The sequence below is a fragment of the Triticum urartu genome, chromosome 3A (genome assembly GCF_056163025.1).
Source record: "Triticum urartu cultivar PI428250 chromosome 3A, HENAU_Tu73, whole genome shotgun sequence".
Classification (NCBI taxonomy): Eukaryota; Viridiplantae; Streptophyta; class Magnoliopsida; order Poales; family Poaceae; genus Triticum; species Triticum urartu.
In genome coordinates, this window is record NC_141875.1 from 721,312,338 (window position 1) to 721,332,923 (window position 20,586).

The window sequence follows — 20,586 nt, forward strand, 5'->3', positions numbered from 1 at the left end:
ACCCAAGATTAGGAGACAGATTTATCTGCATGCTCCAGTATGATGAATCAGGAGAGCTATACATGTTCTATGCTATTCTACCTGAGAGGGAGCAGCAGGATCAGTAGCTACTAGTTCATGCTCTTAATTAGTACTTGTCTCATGTCCGTGTCCTGAACTTCGATGTTGGTGATGATTATGTTGAACTTGATGATATCTTTGCTTCTGTTACAAAGTGAATATTTCCTCTTTAAGCTAGGCAGCGTTGATGATGATTAGATAGCTAGCGGTAATGACTGATGATTAAATAGTGGTAATTAGACGACTATGATGATTTTTAGCTAGCTAGAGTTTATTTATTTATTAATATGCGATGATGATGATGATGATGATGACTACAACTCATTATAACGTAAAAAAATCCTAAATTAAATTGATAACACAAATTTAATTGAAAAATACAAAATAAAACAAAAACCCACAACCATTTAGTACCGGTTGGTGTTACCAACCGGTACTAAAGGGCTCCCGGCCCCCGGAGCTGGCTCGTGCCACGTGGTTTCCCTTTAGCACCGGTTCGTGCTGAACCGGTACTAAAGGGGGGGGGCCTTTGGTACTCCTCAAGGGCCTTACGAACCGGTGCTATTGCCCGGTTCTGCACTAGTGTCTCTTGGAACAACTTGGTGAAGCAAATGACATGATCGAGGCTCACAAAGACACCATCACTAAGATGGAAGGGCATAGTCGTGACTATGCCGATGAGATTTCGGATCTTTCCAATGCTCTTGAGGAAGAGCGTGGTCTTCGTTTGGCTCTTGAGGAGTCACAGAACGTTGATCATGCTAAGTTAAATAAAGATTATGATTGTCGGTGTCAAAACCGGCGGATCTCGGGTAGGGGGTCCCGAACTATGCGTCTAGGCCGGATGGTAACAGGAGGCAAGGGACACGAAGTTTTACCCAGGTTCGGGCCCTCTTGATGGAGGTAAAACCCTACGTCCTGCTTGATTAATATTGATGATATGGGTGTTACAAGAGTAGATCTACCACGAGATCAGAGAGGCTAAACCCTAGAAGCTAGCCTATGGTATGATTGTATGTTGTGATTGTTGTCCTACGGACTAAAACCCTCCGGTTTATATAGACACCGGAGAGGGTTAGGGTTACACAAGGTCGGTTACAAAGGAGGAGATATCCATATACGTATTGCCTAGCTTGCCTTCCACGCCAAGTAGAGTCCCATCCGGACATGAGACGAAGTCTTCAATCTTGTATCTTCATAGTCTAACAGTCCGGCCAATGGAGATAGTCGGGCTGTCCGGAGACCCCCTAATCCAGGACTCCCTCAGTAGCCCCTGAACCAGGCTTCAATGACGATGAGTCCGGCGTGCAGTTGTCTTCGGCATTGCAAGGCGGGTTCCTTCTCCGAATACGTCACAGAAGAATTTGAATACGAGGATAGTGTCCCACCCTGCAAAATAAGTTCCACATTCCACCGTAGAGAGAATAATGTTTTCGCGGATCTAATTTGCTAGCTTGTTTAGGCAACATGACGTTACATCATGGCCCGGTGATCATTCGAACTATTTCTTTTAGCCAGCCCCGCACATAACGCGAGGCAGTTTTTCGACACGTCTTGTCAAAGCAGAGATCGTGTCCCCATATTACAGGATTCTCATCAATACGGGCGTGGGTAACCCAACCGCGCCATCCATTGCGGCGCTTGGGGATAAGCGAGTTTTACCAGGCAAGTGGGGACGCTTAATTTTGTCCGCCCATATAAAGGGATAAGGATTCACCTTTCTATCCACGCCTTCTTCCTCCTCTGCTCATCCGCTCCCGCACACTCAAGCTCTAGCGCCCAAGCTCTCACTTCCATCTCAACCTTCTCCAACCATGTCCGGAGCGGGAGGCAAGTGGATGGTCTCCTCCGTCATGAAGGAAGACGTCAAGAAAGTGAGGAGAGCCAGATACCTGCCCGACGACATCGCGCACCGGCTCCCAGATGAGGGACAACTCATCCCCACCCCCAAGCCCCATGAGAGGGTGGTATTCCTCACCCATTTGCTCCGCGGACTGGGATTCCCTCTCCATCCCTTCGTCCAGGGGCTCATGTTTTATTACGGCCTGGATTTCCACGATCTGGCCCCGAACTTCATCCTCAACATCTCGGCGTTTATCGTCGTGTGCGAGGACTTCCTCCGCATCAAGCCCCACTTCGGCTTATGGATGAAGACCTTCAATGTCAAGCCAAAGGTAGTGAGCGGCCGCCAGGCGGAGTGCGGAGGCGCCATGGCGGGCAAGATGCCCAACATCACATGGCTCAAGGGCTCCTTCGTGGATACCATAAAAGGGTGGAAATCGGGGTGGTTCTATATCACCGAGCCGCGCGATCCCGCATGGGTAGCGGCCCCCAAGTTCCGATCTGGCATCCCCATGCGGCTCACCTCCTGGAAAGAGAAGGGCCTGTCCTGGGGTAATTCAAAAGAGCTGACTGGACTCCAGACATGTATTCAAAACATGGTGGACAAGAAGCTCAAGCTCGTCAACATAGTCCAGGTTATGCTCATCCGCCGGATACTCCCGTGCCAACAATGGGAGTTCACCTTGTGGGAGTTCAACCCGTCGCAGCACCGAACTCTGAACAAGCTCTTCGACACGACTCATGAAGATGCCTGGAGGGTGTTGTTCAAGGGCGCCACGGTCCCTCCCCCCATTACTGAGGATCGTGGATTCAGCGCGAAGCGCCAAGCCAGTGCAGTAAGCTGTTTTACCTTTTACAGGATACTTGTTTTCTATATAGATTGACTATATGCGAGATCTAAACTCCCATGCCATTAACAGGACTGGCAGAAGATGGCCGGACAAATCGACTGTCCGGCTCCCTTGCCCGAAGGCCCTACAGACGCCCTTCTGGCGAGGATGTTGACTCCGGCCCCTTATAAGGTGTCGGAGAAGACCAAGAAGGCCAAGGGAGCTCGAAAGAGTTCCCGACGCCAGGCGTCGTCGGACTCACCGTCCGATGACTGCGGCGCACTCTTCCCCCGAAGACGAGGAAGAGGAAGAAGAGGCTCCCCCACCGACTGGGGGAGACAAGAAAAGGAAGGCCGCCCCAACTGGGGAGGCCGGAGGGTCCAAGAAGGGAAGGACTCTCCTTCCGGACAGCTCCACCGCCGCCGACGAAAGTGAAGACGAGTGGTTGCCCAGGGCCAAGCCCCAGGGGAGATTGTAAGTATTCGGATACCAAAGTAACCCATAGGATTCCTTTGTCGCATTGCTTTCCCTAATCGCCGAACATAATTACGCAGGCCGCCACGAGCCAACATCGAGGTATCATTGGACGGCTCCCTGGGTTCGTCGAACATGGATAGCGATCCAGTCCCGACTGCCACCTCCCCTCATCCTGCCGACGACGCCGAGATGTTGTCTCAAGAGGCACCGGATCGAGGGGAGACAGTCCCGGAGGGGCCCCAAGGCGACCTTCTGGACTCCGGGAGCAGAGGGGACGGGGCCCCTGAGAGCTCCGAGTTCGGCCCTCAGCCGAACACCGCGCCGGAACCTCCAGCGGTTCCGGGCTCGGGCAGGCTGTCTCCTTCTAAGAGGGGTGAGACGCCTGTGCCGGTGACCTCTGTCCATTCAGAGGCGCCGGACAATCTGTTGGAAGCGCTTCGCAGCGCTTCCATCGAGGAGGAGCACCGCACTATCATGAATGCGGTGATCCAGAAGGTTCAGTCCACCAAGAGCGGATTGACTGAAGCCTGTACTAGCCTTCTAACAGGCTTCGAGGTAAGTATTTTTAAAATGTAGTAGAAATATTACCGCATAGACAGTAGCTCCTGATGCTTTGTTCGGTGTTCGCAAAGAAAAACCGAATAGAGGATCAAATAATATCGCAGGAGTCTAATATAAGTATGTCAATATGCATATGCAGGCTTCTCTGCTGGCGTCCGCTGCACTAACTGCGGAGGTCGCCGTACTGAAGCAGGACCTCGGTGGGTCCAAGAAAGAGCTCGGCCTTGTCAAGAGGCAGCTCGAGGAGAACGAAGGTAAGTAATACCCCGTCTATAGATATATGTATATAAAAAAGGACGCGATTGCAAAATGACAGGATCATTGTATGTTTTTGCCAGGGGCCACGACCGAGGTGGCGACCCTGAAGCAAGCGCTGACCAAGGCTGAAGATACAGCGGCCAAGGAGCGCACCGAGCGAGAGAGGCACGAGGCTCGGGTGGGCGAGGTGCAGCAAGAGCTTCAGGCTCTCGTGACGAAGCACGAGGCGTTGGAGTTTGACTTGAAGACGCGAGAGTCTGAGCTTGCCACGGCCCGTGAGAGCGCGAAGAGTGCCAAGGCCGAGGCCCATAAGGCCCTTCAGGAGATCGACGCGATGAAGAAGATAGCGGCGGGTAAGGCTTTCTATATGCAAAGCAAGCATGTAAAGGTGAATTACCGATTACTTACCCGAATCCGGAGCTCTTAAGGAGCATTCGCAGATTTGCCCCGCAGTGTGTCCGATGCCGCACAATTCTAGTAGGCCGAAGATGGAAGCTCGACGGAGAAGCTGTTCTGGTCTCAGTATGCTGAGGCCGAACATCCGGTGCCAATGAGCGACCAGCTGAAGCAGATGGCCGAGCTACATAAGGCGGCCGATCAGGCCATGAAGGGATTCATAGTCCAGTTGTGGCCTGGCGACGCCCTTTCGAACAGCTTCTTCGGCCTGGTGAGGCGGCTTGTGGATGCCTGCCCTCGGCTAGAGGTCGTCAAGCAATCCATCTGCATAGAAGGTGCACGCCGGGCTTTCGCCCGTGTAAAAATGCAGTGGGTCAAGCTAGACGCCGTGAAGCTGATCAAGGAGGGGCCACCGGAGGGCAAGGAGCACCGCCACCCGAGATGTACTACGAGGGTATTCTGCCGGGTGCCCGTCTTATCGCAGATGAGTGTTCGCAAAATGTAATATTTGAATGAGACTTGCTCGTGTTGTCCTGTATGTATGAAAACTTGTATTATGTTCGCTATGCAACGCTTGTTAGAATTTAAAATATTACCTTCTGTTTGGCTGTTTATCCAATCTAAGAGATGGCTAGTCCTCGGCTTCTGCCCCATTCCATTAGTGCTGGGGTGTTCGGGATAAACCTGAGCACTCTTGTTCCCATGTTTGGGTCCGTCGAGGGAGGTTCTCAGCACAACGAACAAGGCAACCAGACTAATAATGCTTTATCACTCTCACTTAGCCATAGAATTCTATAATTTCAAATTCCAGCGAAGCCCCTGGTATTCGGAAGGCCGAATTCGGGGCGCGATACACGCCTGTAAGCCGGACGGAGTCGGCCCTTCGCCCTAAGCGGCATAAGTCTTTAGGGACTCGAAAAACCTCGCCGAACAGCGACCAGTCTCTTGCCTTATCACGACAGTCAGTTTTAGCTTTCTCTACTGAGGTGCTCGGCCCGGCAGAACCGGGGCACAATCGCAGTAGTTCTCCTAGCGCTACCTTAGCCGATAGAGCGGAACGTAAGGTACCAAAACATAGGAGTCGGGCAAACCCAACATTTGACCAAAAACATGATTCGAAGCTGATGCATATAATGCTATAAGTTCGGGTTGCCGCACTTGTGAAAGTGTTCGGAGTTTTCACACCATATTATGGGTACGTGAGCCCCTGGTGCATTGGCCATACCAGAGTGTACGGTTGCAAGGCGTCATTAATGAACACGTAGATATATATATATATATATATATATATATATATATATATATATATATATATATAATATAAAGCAAGGTGCGTTTCGTCAAATTTTTCATCCGTTCACCAATATTATTATTTTTATTTTTCAAAAGATTTTCTTCTACCGAGGTGGTACTAATTTTTGCACAAAGAAAAATTGCAAAGGGTGCACTAGGCCGAATACATAGCATTGAGTAGTGGATCTGGCCCAAGTGGTCACGTGTGTGCGTGCGTTTGTTGTCTTAAAAAAACGTGTGTGCGTGCGTTTGAATTAATAAAAGAAACAAAAACGAGGCCAAGATGATTCGATCCCGGGCATCCTGGGTTCGTTTTGAACAAAAACGTGCGTGCTGCGCCTATTTATGTGACAGAGAAGGACGCCTGGTTCGTTTTGAAGGAGCAGGCAAGTACGTAGCAAGTTTGGACCAGGATTTTTATCATAGGCCGGTTAATTTTTTGTTGTTGTTGCGCCCTTTACCACTTGAATAATCGGTTGCTAATCAATAAACCCACCTTGCCTTTTTACATCAAATCCAACCGACATATATACGCTCGAGAGTTGCAGAATTCACAAGCCAAAGCACCAAGAAAAGAAGAGGGTGAGGCATGGGTGTAAAAGATTCTCTGGGCATATTTGAGAAACAAAAGGAGATTAACACATTAAAGTGGGCTCAATTTACACAAATGAATTGATGGTTGCTTCACTTTACAAAGCAGAAGCAGGGCATGTTCTGGATGAGCACGAGCAGCTGCTGCACCTAGGTGTGTCTTGCCTGACCATTGCCAGGTTCTTGGTCGTCAGTATGTTTTTTTTGAAATGTCACCGGGGGGCAGAGAAAGACTGCCCACCTGAATTTTCCATATCATCAGTTCCAACCGGACTTACAGAGAGAGGTCTATACAAACTGCAACATAGGCAGTGGGAAGATCTACAGCAAGGCAGCAAAATGCCGCACCGGTCGTCAGTATGTATACACAGCTCGAGAGCAACGACACTCGCTTGAACACATCGAGCTCCACACGTTCAGGACCTTGCCCCGCAGCCGCGTCAGCTTCGCCGCCGGTGACGCCTATGAGAATGGTGAGGACAATAAAGTACAATTAACTCAGAGATTGAGCTCAGTTTACTTCATCGAGACGCATGCAACTAGCGGAGCAGCCGTAACCATACGCGGGCCTATCGACTTTGTATTTGTTCCAATAGAAAGCTAGCTCCAATAGCGATTGATATAGTGCGGGCTACTACATACACATGAAAAATCAGAAAGCTGGAGAATGCTTGGCTAGAGAGGGCCTGCACCAACAATGTACAGAAGCTGCACATGCTCCATCAATGCCATCACAACGAAGACGGTGGTGAAGAACAAGTCGATGATGCTGAGCTATCAACGCCGTCACAGCGGAGACGATGGTCAAGAACAAGTCACTGCTGCGGAGCTGCCTCCTCCCTTCACGACCAATTGCTACCAATGCATGCGTGTATGGTTTGTGACAGTCAACACTTCAAGGTGTAAGGATGGGAGAATACCAAATCTACTCGCTTCATTCCTTCAAAAAAGGGGAACCGAGGGAAGATAATATGACGTAGCCGTTGGATGTCAAAGGAGTAATGAGCAAGCACATATCGGAGCAAGCAAGCCCCATCCAGGTGAGAGGGGCTAAAACACATTTAACGAACCCTCATGCTCCGATAATTCCGAATCTTTAAAGAGAAAGGTGTGATAGTTTCTGGGTGCCCCTACACCCTCATGATCAGTAAACTCAAAAAATAATAAAAATAATAATAAAAATGAAACTTTGGGGAACCAAAGACGATCAAATTTTTGATGTTCTTACAAATTTTCAGGCACAAATAACGCTCGAGGAGCCCTCACCAAAAAAACTAAAATTATTGCTCAAAAGTGCACATGAACTTTGGACAATGATTTTTTTAGGTGAGGGCCGCTCGAATGTTATTTGAGGCTGAAAGTTCGCAAGAACGTCAAATGTTTGATCATATTTGATGTTCCAAAGTTTTAGATTTTTTGGTGTGAATCTCTTTTCATTTGTTGGATATTTTCCACACCTATCTAATAGAGGATGGTGCTACAACTTTTTGATGTGATTTTTGGTGTGTGAAAACTAAATTTAACCGTTCCTTTGGTATGAAATTAGTATCCTATCAAATTACTATTTAGATTAGCATTGTATATTGTCTTGGAGAGAAGTTAAAATGAATAGACAACATGCCATATCGTGATTTTAATTTATATGGTTCTGAGAACTTCACTCGATTCTATGTTGGTTTTCTAGGAGAACTCTAAATTTTTGGTGTTATATAGTGTGTTGTATGGTTGAAGGGAAAAAGTGGGACAGAAGATGCAATTACACCTTTGTAAGTTTTGCCGATGCTAATTATTTTATGATAAAACGCTAAAATAATTTACCCTTTTGCTCCCAACAATTTCACATGTATCAATGAGACAAAAGTAATGCTCTTATATATTTTTCGTGAGTAAGCAAAGATCTGTGTATCTTTCCAATAATAGGAGAGGAGAAAAGAAGTTATTAGGATAGTAGAAAAGAAGTTACATGTGTATGTGTGTGATGTAATGTTCTTATATTTTTTTGTGGGCTTTATTGTTTTCTATCTAATGCAATATTTGCTAGACATAATCAAGGAATGCTGGCAAATGCATCAAGACATACTCAGAACCAGCTAGATTTACTGAATCGTCTCATGTTTATGTTTTTGCGCACCACTACTTACCATGTTTTTTATCATGTGGTAACGTGAAGGTTTTCAAGTAGTTTGATGACATTGTCAAGTGTGGTTGGAGACTTAGGCCATTGGGGTAGGGAAAGGTGTTTTTTTTCTCCCGTTGCAACGCACGGGCACGTTTCCTAGTATATATATATATATATAACAAAAATGCAATAATAGTCATAATGTCATGCATTGTATATTAAAAAATTACATTAAAGCAGAGTGATACAGATAGTGAATAAGCAAAAGAGTAGGACTATGTCCCTTCCAAGGGCGAGCTGAGGAATGATATGAAATCTGTAATCAACCTGGGAATTCCGTTGTATGACGTAGTTGTCTGCCTCCTTGGTTGCTGTATCATGTGTTCGACAATAGAGCTGTCGGATAGTGTTTCCAGAGATTAAAGTCCTGAAAGAAAAAGAAAAATAACCAAACGGGAAGCCCCTAGTGCGGTTTAGGCCGCGTTTTGGGGCGTGCCGCAGTTGTGCCCCCCCCCACCTGTGCCCATGGTATTTTTAATGCGTAATTATGTACGCGCGGCACGAATAACACCGTTGGGCTGGGATTGGGGTGGCCACCGTATTGCTACGTGAGCTCAGATCGCGCGAGGCGGTCTGTCTGCCGATTGCCCCGAGCGCGCTTGAAGGTGTCCGGGCTTTGAAACGCCGAACTGGTAGATTGCCTTGAGAGGCTGCTTTGCGCTTCTGCTGCAAGGGCTGCGGTGTGCTCCTCTGTTCGGAGAGAGCGCTCTATGTTTTCATTGACTGTAATAACTCCGCGAGGTCCTGGCATCTTGAGCTTGCGAGGTCCTGGCATCTTGAGCTTGAGGTATGCATAATATGGTACTGCATTGAATCTAGCGAATGCGGTTCGTCCGAGCAGCGCGTGATAACCACTGCAAAACGGGACTATATCGAAGATTAACTCTTCGCTTCGGAAGTTATCCGGGGATCCGAAGACCACTTCCAGTGTGATTGAGCCTGTGAAGTGGGCCTCTACGCCTGGAATGATGCCTTTAAAGGTCGTTTTTGTGGGTTTGATCCTTGAGGGGTCTATACCCATTTTGCGCACTGTGTCCTGATAAAGCATGTCCAGGCTGCTGCCGCCATCTATGAGGACTCGAGTGAGGTGAAATCCGTCAATGATTGGGTCTAGGACCAGTGTGGCGAATTTGCCATGACGGATACTAGTGGGGTGGTCCCTGCGATGGAAGGTGATCGGACAGGAGGACCAAGGGTTGAACTTTGGGGCGACTGGCTCCAACGCATATACGTCCCTGAGCGCACGCTTCCGCTCCCTCTTGGGGATGTGAGTTGCGTATATCATGTTCACCGTCCGCACTTGCAGGGGAAACCTCTTCTATCCTCCAGTGTGCGGCTGCCGGGGTTCTTCCTCGTCATCGCTATGCGGCCCCTTGTCCTTGTTTTCGGCAATTAACTTGCCGGCCTGCTTGAACACCCAACAATCCCTGTTGGTGTGATTGGCTGGCTTGTCTGGGGTGCCGTGTATTTGACACGAGCGATCGAGTATACGGTCCAAGCTAGACGGATCCGGCGTACTTTGTTCGAATGGCTTTTTCCGCTGACCGGGTTTAGAGCCTTTGAATCCGGCATTGACTGTCGTATCCTCAGTACTTTCGCTGTTAATGCGGCGCTTATGCTTGTTGCAACGTGACCTGCTATTGCCGTCCTTGGTATCTGAGGTACCATGGTTCTTTGATATGTTATTACTGCGAGCCAACCAGCTTTCTTCTCCCGCACAAAAGCGGGTCATGAGCGTCGTGAGAGCTGCCATAGATTTCGGCTTTTCCTGACGAAGGTGCCGGGCTAGCCACTCGTCTCGGATGTTGTGCTTGAAAGCCGCTAAGGCCTCCGCATCCGGACAGTCGACGATTTGATTTTTCTTTGTAAGGAACCGTGTCCAGAATTGCCTGGCCGACTCTTCTGGCTGCTGAATTATGTGGCTCAAGTCATCGGCGTCTGATGGTCGCACATAAGTGCCCTGAAAGTTGTCGAGGAATGCGGCTTCCAGATCTTCCCAAGAGCTAATGGAGTCCGCTGGCAAGCTATTAAGCCAATGCCGCGCTGGTCCTTTGAGTTTTAGTGGGAGGTTCTTGATGGCATGTAAGTCATCACCGCGGGCCATGTGGATGTGGAGGAGGAAGTCCTCAACCCATACTGCGGGATCTGTTGTGCCGTCGTATGATTCAATGTATACAGGTTTGAAACCTTCTGGAAATTGATGTTCCATTGCTTCGTCTGTGAAGCATAAGGGGTGTGCGGCGCCTCTGTATTGGGCTATATCACGACACAGCTCGTATGGGTCCTACCCGCTGTGTTCGGCACGGCCGAATTTGCTTTTACTGTATCCGGCATGACGTTTACCGTCTCGTAGAGTGGTGCGCCCTCGTGATCCGTAGATCGATTTTGAATGCTTTGCTTTGTCCTCCAATATGTCTCGCAGGTCTGGCGTATCTCCCTATGCCTTTTTATTTGGATGGCGTTGGGGTGGAGGCTGAGCTTTTGACTGGAATGGCTCTCTATCGCGGCCACGAGGTGGCCGATCAGCCGTATCATACGCTTCTTCCTCCAGTCAGGGTAGTAACCTGCGCCTTGGGTAACTCTTGGAGGGACGCTCGAGTTTATATTCCTCGGCCTCGAGGACTTCAGTCCATTTGTCAGCTAGCATATCTTGATCAGCTTAAAGCTGCTGCTGCTTTTTCTTTAGGCTATTTGCCGTGGCCATAAGCCTGCGCTTGAAGCGCTCTTATTTGATAGGATCCTCTGGTACGGCGAATTCATCATCGCCAAGGCTTGCCTCGTCTACGGAGGGGGGCATGTAATTTTCATCCTCCTCCTCTCCGCCAGCCGCTCTCTCAGGAGAGCTGGCTCCTTCATCCTCCTGCTCTAAATCTTGCTGGAGGGGATTGTTGTTGTCTTCGGCGCTATCCGGAGTGTTATTATCTCCTATGCTGGTATCACCACTTTTGCTTTGGCGGGACGTAGAGCGGCGCCGCTGACGTCGGCGCTTGGGTTGCTTCTTGGAGGGGTCATCCTCCGCTATCTCGTCGCCGTTGCCTTCATTGGGTGTATCTCCCATGTATATGTCATACGACGAGGTGGCTTTCCAGTGCCCTATAGGTGCTGGTTCATGTTTGCCTCCTACATCGTCGTCCATACCGTCGATTTCTTCGGAGTCGAAGTCGAGCATGTTGGTTAAGTCATCGACAGTGGCTACAAAGTGGGTGGTGGTGGGCGTCGAATTTCTTCGTCGTCCGCATCCCAATCCTGTTGGCCATAATCCGGCCTCCTGACAAAGAGAGAGACCTTAGTGAATTCAGAATGTCGCCGAAGGGCGAGTGCTGAAATATATCCGCGGCGGTGAATTCCATGATCAGCGCCCAATCGGATTCGATTGGCAGGGGCGCGGATGGTTCGGGGTCCGGAAGAGAGTCCGGCACCTTGGAGTCACGGGCTGCGTAGAGGATTATGCTGGTGTTTCGCTCGATCGCTGTCGAGACTGCAGCCCCTGAGGCGGTGTCTAGTCACCCATCCTCGATTGGCTCAGCTGGCTCCGAGCTAAGGGTCGGAGCTGATGCGGGCGCGGCCTCTGGGGTACCGTCCGATGGCAGAGCTAGGTCATACCCATCACGACAGTGCGGCACGCCCGGCTGTGGCTCGAATCCGTCGAAGATCAAGTCCCCACGGATGTTGGCCGTGTAATTCAAACTTCCAAATCTGACCTGATGGCCATGGGGCGTAGCTTTCAATCTTCTCCAGATGGCCAAGCGAATTAGCCCGCAGTGCAAAGCCGCCGAATACGAAGATTTGTCCGGGGAGAAAAGTCTCACCCTGGACCGCATCGCTATCGATGATAGTAGGAGCCATCAAGCCTAACGGCGACGACACAGAGGAACTCTCAATGAAAGCACCAATATCGGTGTCAAAACCTGCGGATCTCGGGTAGGGGGTCCCGAACTGTGCGTCTAGGCCGGATGGTAACAGGAGGCAAGGGACATGAAGTTTTACCCAGGTTCAGGCCCTCTTGATGGAGGTAAAACCCTACGTCCTGCTTGATTAATATTGATGATACGGGTGTTACAAGAGTAGATCTACCACGAGATCAGAGAGGCTAAACCCTAGAAGCTAGCCTATGGTATGATTGTATGTTGTGATTGTTGTCCTACGGACTAAAACCCTCCGGTTTATATAGACACCGGAGAGGGTTAGGGTTACACAAGGTCGGTTACAAAGGAGGAGATATCCATATACGTATTGCCTAGCTTGCCTTCCACGCCAAGTAGAGTCCCATCCGGACACGAGACGAAGTCTTCAGTCTTGTATCTTCATAGTCTAACAGTCCGGCCAATGGAGATAATCCGGCTGTCCGGAGACCCCCTAATCCAGGACTCCCTCAATGATCATGTCCTCATTGTTTCGCATGTGCTAAACTCCGAGAAGGCCGAACTTGAGGTTGATCTTGCTAGACTCAAAGAGGAGTTTGATCTACTTGACAAGGCTCACAAGGTCTTGAAGGGTGCTCATGCTAGCCTCAAAGAGTCTCATGATCAACTTCAAGTAAAGCTAACCAAGGAAAAAAGCCACTTTTCCTCGTATGATGTTAATTGATAATGCAAATGCTACTAACTCGTGTTGTGAGCATGTGCATCTCGTTGAGGAGAACGCTAAGCTAAAGGGGCAACTTGAGAGAGGTCTTGCGAGTTGCATACAAGGCAAGAAGAACCTCAACGACCTCTTGATCAACCAAAAGGGAGTTGTGGCCAAGGAAGGGGTTGGGTACGTGCCCGACTCCAAGACCAAGAAGAAGAATGACAAGATCAAACGACCTCCTCCTCTCATGCAAACCTTTGTGAAGGAGGGAGAGAGTGCCTCCGAGGAGAAGAAGAAGAACAATGCGAATGGTGGCGTTGTCAAAAAGGGCAATGTCACTCCTCGCATCAAAGCCGGCGACTTTAATCCTTCTTATGTGTTATGCCGTGCTAGTGATGTGAATGTCTATGCCAAATTTGTTGGTTCTCCTCATGAATACATTGAATGGTCTATTTGGGTTCCAAAGACCCTTGTTACTAACATCAAAGGACCCACTACAAAATGGGTACCTAAAACCAAGCATTAATCTCTTGTAGGTGTTTGCTTCCGGTGGGGGATCATGGTTGCTCGATAGCGGAGCTACAAATCATATGACTAGAAGCAAGGACTTGGTGGTGGATGTGCACAAGATTCCATCTATGCCCACCGATGTCGAGTGGGGTGACGCCTCATCCTCTAAGGTATTGGGACTTGGCAAGGTGGTCATCTCTCATGATCTCACGATCGAGAAGGTCATGCTTGTTGAGTCCCTTGCATACAATTTACTTTCCGTTCGTCAACTTGCAATCATGGGCTTTTCCACTTTCTTTGATATCGATACCATGGCCCTCTTGTGGAGCAAGACTCTTAAAGTGGCCTTTGTTGGGCATGTCGAGAATGGTCTATATGTGATTAACTTTTCGGAGCGACCCACTAAGACCGCGACATGCCTAATGGCTAAAGTTGATGTGGGATGGCTTTGGCATCGCCGTCTAGCCCATGTCAATATGAGATATTTGCAAAGTCTCCTCAAGCGGGACCATGTCCGTGGACTAACGAATGTTAGTTTTGCTAAAGATCGTGCTTGCAGTGCTTGTATCGAAGGAAAGCTACATGAGAAGGCTCACCCTCCCACGACTATCATTTACTCAAAGAGGCCTTTGGAGCTCCTTCACATGGATCTCTTTGGGCCTCCATCCTTCGATAGTCTTGGGGGTAGGAAGTATTGCTTGGTGATTGTGGATGACTACTCAAGATACACTTGGGTGTATTTCTTCAAGAGGAAGAGCGAGACCCAACAAACCGTCATTGACTTTGCAAATGAAGCACAACGTCAACACAATGCAAAGATCTTGACAATAAGAAGTGACAACGGCACCGAGTTCAAGAACTACACCTTGGATGAGTTTCTTAGTGATGAGGGGATCAAGCATCAATATTCCGCACCTTACACCCCTCAACAAAACGGTTTTGCGGAGAGGAAGAACCGGACGTCGATGGATGCGGCAAGGACCATGATGGCGGAGTTCAAGTCTCCGTACAACTTTTGGGCCGAAGCCATCAACACCGCGTGTCATGCATCCAATCAGCTCTACCTCTGCAAGGGCTTGAACAAGACTCCATATGAGATACTCACCGGTAACAAGCCCAACCTCAAGTACTTTTGGGTGTTCGGGTGTAAGTGTTTCATTCACAAGAAAGGTGTTCGGTTGTCTAAATTTGAGGCTAGAGCTTATGAGGGCATATTTGTTGGTTATGCAACAAACTCTCATGCTTACCGTGTCCTCAATAAATCCACGGGACTTATTGAGGAGACATGTAACGTGGAGTTTGATGAGAATAACGGCTCCCAAGTGGAGCAAAGTGGCACTTGTGATGTAGGTGATGAAATTCCTCCTCAAGCCATAAGAAGAATGGGTGTTGGCTTTATCCTACCCATTGAGGAACCCCTTGTGGCCGAAGGAGAAGGACAAATCTCCACTCAAGTGGAGCCATCACCAACCCAAGGCCCACACGCTTCCGAAGAACAACATGAAGACCCTCATCCTCAAGAACATGACCAAGGGCAAGATCATGCTCAAGACGGTGTTGACACATCAAGTGATGCCCAAGGTCAAGTTCTCTCCTCCGAGCAAGTTCAAGAAAAAGAACAAGCTCAAGACGACGATCAAGATGATCAAGTGACCACTCCTCGTCTCACCCCCGAGGAGGAATTGGAGCGTCGTGCCGCCAAGGTTGCTTCCAAGCTCTCCACCAAGGATCATCTCATGATGAATGTGCTTGGAAGATTAAGAAAGGGGGTAAGCACTCGTAGAGAATTAGCAAACTATTGTGAGCATCATGCGTTTGTCTCTTGTGTTGAACCCCACAAGGTCTATGAGGCGCTAAAAGATCCGGATTGGCTCAATGTCATGCATGAAGAACTCAACAACTTCGAGCGCAACAAAGTGTGGAGATTGGTGCCAAGACCGATGGGGAACCACAATGTCATTGGAACCAAGTGGATATTTAAGAACAAGCAAGATGCCCATGGGATTATCATTCGCAACAAGGATCGTTTGGTAGCACAAGGCTACTCCCAAGTCGAGGGTATCGACTACGGTGAAACCTTTGCTCCCGTTGCTCGTCTTGAATCTATTCGCATGTTGATTGCTTATGCTTCTCATGATAACTTTAAGTTACAACAAATGGATGTGAAGAGTGCTTTTCTTAATGGTCCCATTAATGAATTGGTTTATGTCAAGCAACCCCCCGGGTTCGAGGATCCCTACTTTCCCGATCATGTGTATCAACTCGATAAGGCACTCTATGGCCTTAAACAAGCCCCACGTGCGTGGTATGACCACCTTACCGAGTTGTTACAAGACCGTGGTTTTGAAGTTGGGCTAATCGACCCCACTCTTTTTACTAAGAAGGTCAAAGGGGAGTTGTTTGTGTACCAATTATATGTTGATGATATCATCTTTGGTTCCCCTAACAAAGCTTTCAATGAGGAAATTGCCGCTCTCATGACCTCAAAGTTCGAGATGTCTTCCATGGGAGAGTTGAAGTTCTTTCTAGTGTTCGAAGTGAAGCAAAGAAGAGAATAAACCTTCATCAACCAAGCCAAATATACTCAAGACATGCTCAAGAGATTCAAGCTAAGTGATGTCAAGCTGGCTTCCACTCCAATGCCCACCAAGTGCCAACTTGACATAGATCCCAATGGTAAAGCGGTGGATCAAAAGGTATATTGCTCCATGATAGGCTCCTTGCTTTACCTTTGTGCATCTAGACCGGATATCATGTTGAGTGTGGGAATTTGTGCACGGTTTCAAGCCGCACCTAAGGAAAGTCACTATGTGGCGGTCAAACGGAGCTTTCGATATTTGGCTCATACCCCAAACTTTGGCTTATGGTACCCAAGAGGAGCAAACTTCAAGCTTGTAGGGTATTCGGATTCCGATTGGGCGGGAGACAAAGTGGATAAGAAGTCCACTTCCGGAGGGTGCCAATTCCTTGGTTGCTCTTTAGTAAGTTGGTCTTCCAAAAAGCAAAGTTGTGTGTCTCTCTCATCCACCAAAGCGGAGTATGTGGCGGCCGGTAGTTGTTGTGCACAACTCTTATGGATGAGGCAAACTTTAAAGGATTATGGTGTCATTTGTGACAAAGTGCCTCTTTGGTGTGACAATGAAAGTGCCATCAAGATCTCTCTCAACCCGGTGCAACACTTCAAGACGAAGCATATCGAGATCCGGTATCACTTCATCTGGGATCACATTAGGCGAGGAGAGATTGAGCTCAACTATGTCAACACTCATGATAACCTTGCAGATATTTTCACGAAGCCCTTGGATGAAGCAAGATTTCGCGAGTTAAGGCATGAGCTAAATATCATTGATTCGAGCAATGATGCTTGAACCCTTGCACACCCCACCATACTCAATGTGTTGTCTTGTTTAGATGTAGGCATGGACATAGGGGGAGTGTTGTTCTCTCAATGAACTCTCCCTCCCCCATTATGCATAAATTGATCAAGTCTTTCACATTATCCATGTTTGATGGTACTTGTGCTTCAAACATGAGTTTTGGTCATGGACCCAAGGATAATTCTTCGCGGTGCCATACCAATTGACTCAAACATAGGTGGCTACGTCCACCGCCCTCTCTTTGGAGAGGTGGTGTCTCGTGGTTGTTTCATTTTGTCGTTTGCCTTTCTGCCTTTGTGTTTAGCGTGGTCTTGTGGTGTCGTGTTGCCTCGGAGTGTTCGTGCAAAGACCCCGTTTTTCGTGTGCTTGAAACGTGCATCTTCTTGATCCCACGGTACTACCGCTTTGAGAGGCACGGTACTACCGCGCCATAGCGTGGTACTACCGCTCAGGTGCGGTACTTCAGAAGTACCGCGCCGAGCGGTACTACCGCGATGGGGCACGGTACTACCGCGCCGTCGAGGGAGCATGGGGGTTATGACTCGGGCAGGGGAGTTCCAATTCCCCATACCCATTCACTTGTCTCTCTCCCCACGTCTCTCTCTCTCTCTCTCTTGCTCAAGAACGGCGCCGGAGGCCCTCGCCGGATCTCCGTCTCCGGCCACTCTCCTCGGATTCCGACCAGTGGGATCGTTCCCCACCACTTCCTCTTGCCATGGACAAAGGTTTTTCCCCAAATCCCTCTTTTTCTTGGTTGTTCTCTTGCTTCTAGGTTTTTGGGGAGATGCTTGTTGTTCTTGAGATTTTAGGCCAAATCTATGCAACAATAGGATGTAGGAGAGTCGTGTTGCGTAGGAATCATACTTGATATGTTGTCTTGTGGTAGATTTGTCCAACCGTAGTACCGCTGCAGTTTCGCGGGCTTTTCTCAGATTTAAACTTGTTCGGATCTGACGCGGTGCGGTACTACCGTGTCTCATGTGCGGTACTACCGCTCGTGCGGTACTACCGCCCATCAAGTGTGGTACTACCGCGCTAGCTCATGCGGTACTACCGCTCATCAGACGTGGTACTACCGCGCTAGCTGAGGCACTAAGCTCGTACTACTGCTCCTAGACCCGGTACTACCGTGACCTTACACGGTACTACCGCGGCTAAGAGCGGTACTACTATCTTAGTTCCGCAGCACTTGGCAGTACTACCGTAGGGGTCAAATCTCTCTCTAGGCAATTATCTTGTGTGCTTTCTACATGTTTCTTTTGCTTTGTTGTTGTCTTTGCATTGATCCCTCTTGTTTGTCGTGGGTGTTTTGCGTTTTGTGTCTCAGGTGGTGGCTCTCGCCGTTATAATCCTAGTCGTGACACTGGCTCCAAGCGTCTGCGCAACCCCCAAGATGATGCCCCAGAGGGCTCCAATGCCCCCAAGCGCAATGTCAAGACCACTGCCAGAAAGCAAAAGGAACCTGCTAAGGGCATGGACGAGATTTCAGTCACTGAGTATGTCGAACGCCGGAAGATCAATCCCTATGTGAATCCTCGAGCTATCCTCAGAGGCACCGAGTTGTTCTGGACCAAGCAACAGGCTCTCATCTATCTGGATGTGATCAAGAAACAAGCAGAATACCTTCGTGGATGTCAAGTGGATTGACATGAATCACATGCGGAAGGACAAGTTTCGTGACTATTTTGGAGAGGCTCTGGACTTGGTGGAGCAGTTTGCTATTGAGCCAGTGATCTCCTTTCACCTTGACTATGACCCTGAGCTTATCTGTCAGTTCTTTGCCTCAGTGTACTTTCATCCCGGGGATGAGCGGAGGATGACCTGGATGACCAACGGCCGTCAGCTGTCTGCTACATGGAAGGAGTTCATGGATCTGCTTCACATTCCTGATGACGGGCTTCACACCCCCGTTGGTGTTCGCCCTCACGCCAACTCTGAGTCTGCCAACAAGAACCTGCTTCAGCCTTTCCTTATTGAGAAGGTGCTCCCCAATGGCAAGTCAACTTGGGTGTTGAACTCCTTTCTGGATATCATGCATCGCATCTTCCGCAACACTCGGTTCCCACGCATTGGCGACAAGGACAAGGTCCATGCCTATCTAGTGGACATGTTGCTCCTGTGTGCAGAGGCACGTTCATCTCAGACTCAGCCACTTGATGTCTCACACATCATGTGGTGTGAGCTTCGGTTTGCGGTGTTCACTCGCAAGGTACCTATCTATGGACCGTACCTGTTTCTGCTGCTCTCCACCACTTGGGAGAAGATGTACCTTGGTGATGAGTTCCTTGCTCCAGACTAGATTCTGCATGAGTCCATCAGCCTCCGCGTCAAGCCCAACTGGGCCAACACCACTACCCATGTTGAGGCCTCTTCTGCTAGGAGGGCTGTTGGTGAGGAGGAGGCTGCTGCTAAGAATATTGCTGAGGACCGTGCTGCTAGGTCCACCACACCTTCCTCTGAGCCATCGTGGGCCAAGAAGTTAAAGGACAAGATGAAGACTCTCTTCCGCATGCAGGCAAAGGGACAGTACAGGGCTCACGTGGCAGACAAGGAGAGTCGCCGCCGTGACAAGAAGGTTATGAGGCTCTTTGGAGAGGATGTGTCTGGCCGGTCTGAGGACGTCATCATGCCTAAGGCTGCCTGGATGTCGAAGCAGGGATACAAGTGGACCGGTTCAGAGGAAGACATCGAGGAGACCGTCCCCGCCGCTGAGTCTGACGAGGAGCACGAGGAGCAGTGGGACGACTTCTCTGCCTGAGCCACCCCGTGTGTGTAGGTGTCCTCTCTGCCTTTTGGCGTCTCGATTCCAAAGGGGGAGAGAGTGTAGGGATTTACGTTGTGTCCTACTTGGTGTGTTTGTTTGCTTTGTCGTTTGGACCTCATTTGCCTCGTTTCGTTTGCTTTTGTTTGGTTTAAGCCTTCGAGACCTATCCTTCATATGGTGTAAGACATATGCACTCTATCTATCTTAGTTAACTTATGTTTGTGCTATCTTGTCTTGTGATAGCCTTCCTATTACTAGATATGCCTCGTCTCTATAATATAGGGGGAGCTTTGATCCTAGTATGTGTGCCGTGTAGTAAAAAGCACTCATCTAGGTGGCACACATCTAGGGGGAGCCCGTCTATATTCTAGAGAGGTGGGGTTTGCAGTTGCTTAATATTATTTCCCCTGTGCAAATCCCGTATTGTCATCAATCCACGAAAAAGGGGGAGATTGTAAGGGCATATTTATCCATAAGGTGTTTTGGTGATTGATGACAACGCGTTTGCGGACTAATCGTGTGCCTTGAGTATCCCAGACATTTCATCGCTAGGCACAAGACGGTTGGGTGCCCCTCGAAGACTGTTGAAGACAACGTCTTTTCTATGTTTCTTTTTGGTGGATTTGAGTCGTAGGAAAGCCGTACTACTAAGAGGGGGTCCGCGTCGGAAAGGTTTGGGTGGAATCATTACGTACACGTCTCCTTCTTGTCCCCTCCTTTTCCCTTGGAGCTTCCTCCGCTTTCTCGCCTCACTTGTTCTGGCTGCTGAGTTGGGTCGCGGTAGTACTACTCCCAGGAGAGCGGTAGTACCGTAGGCACCAGCGGTAGTACCGTGCGGTGGCACTACCGCTGCCCACCAGGCTAGTACCGCTCCTTCGC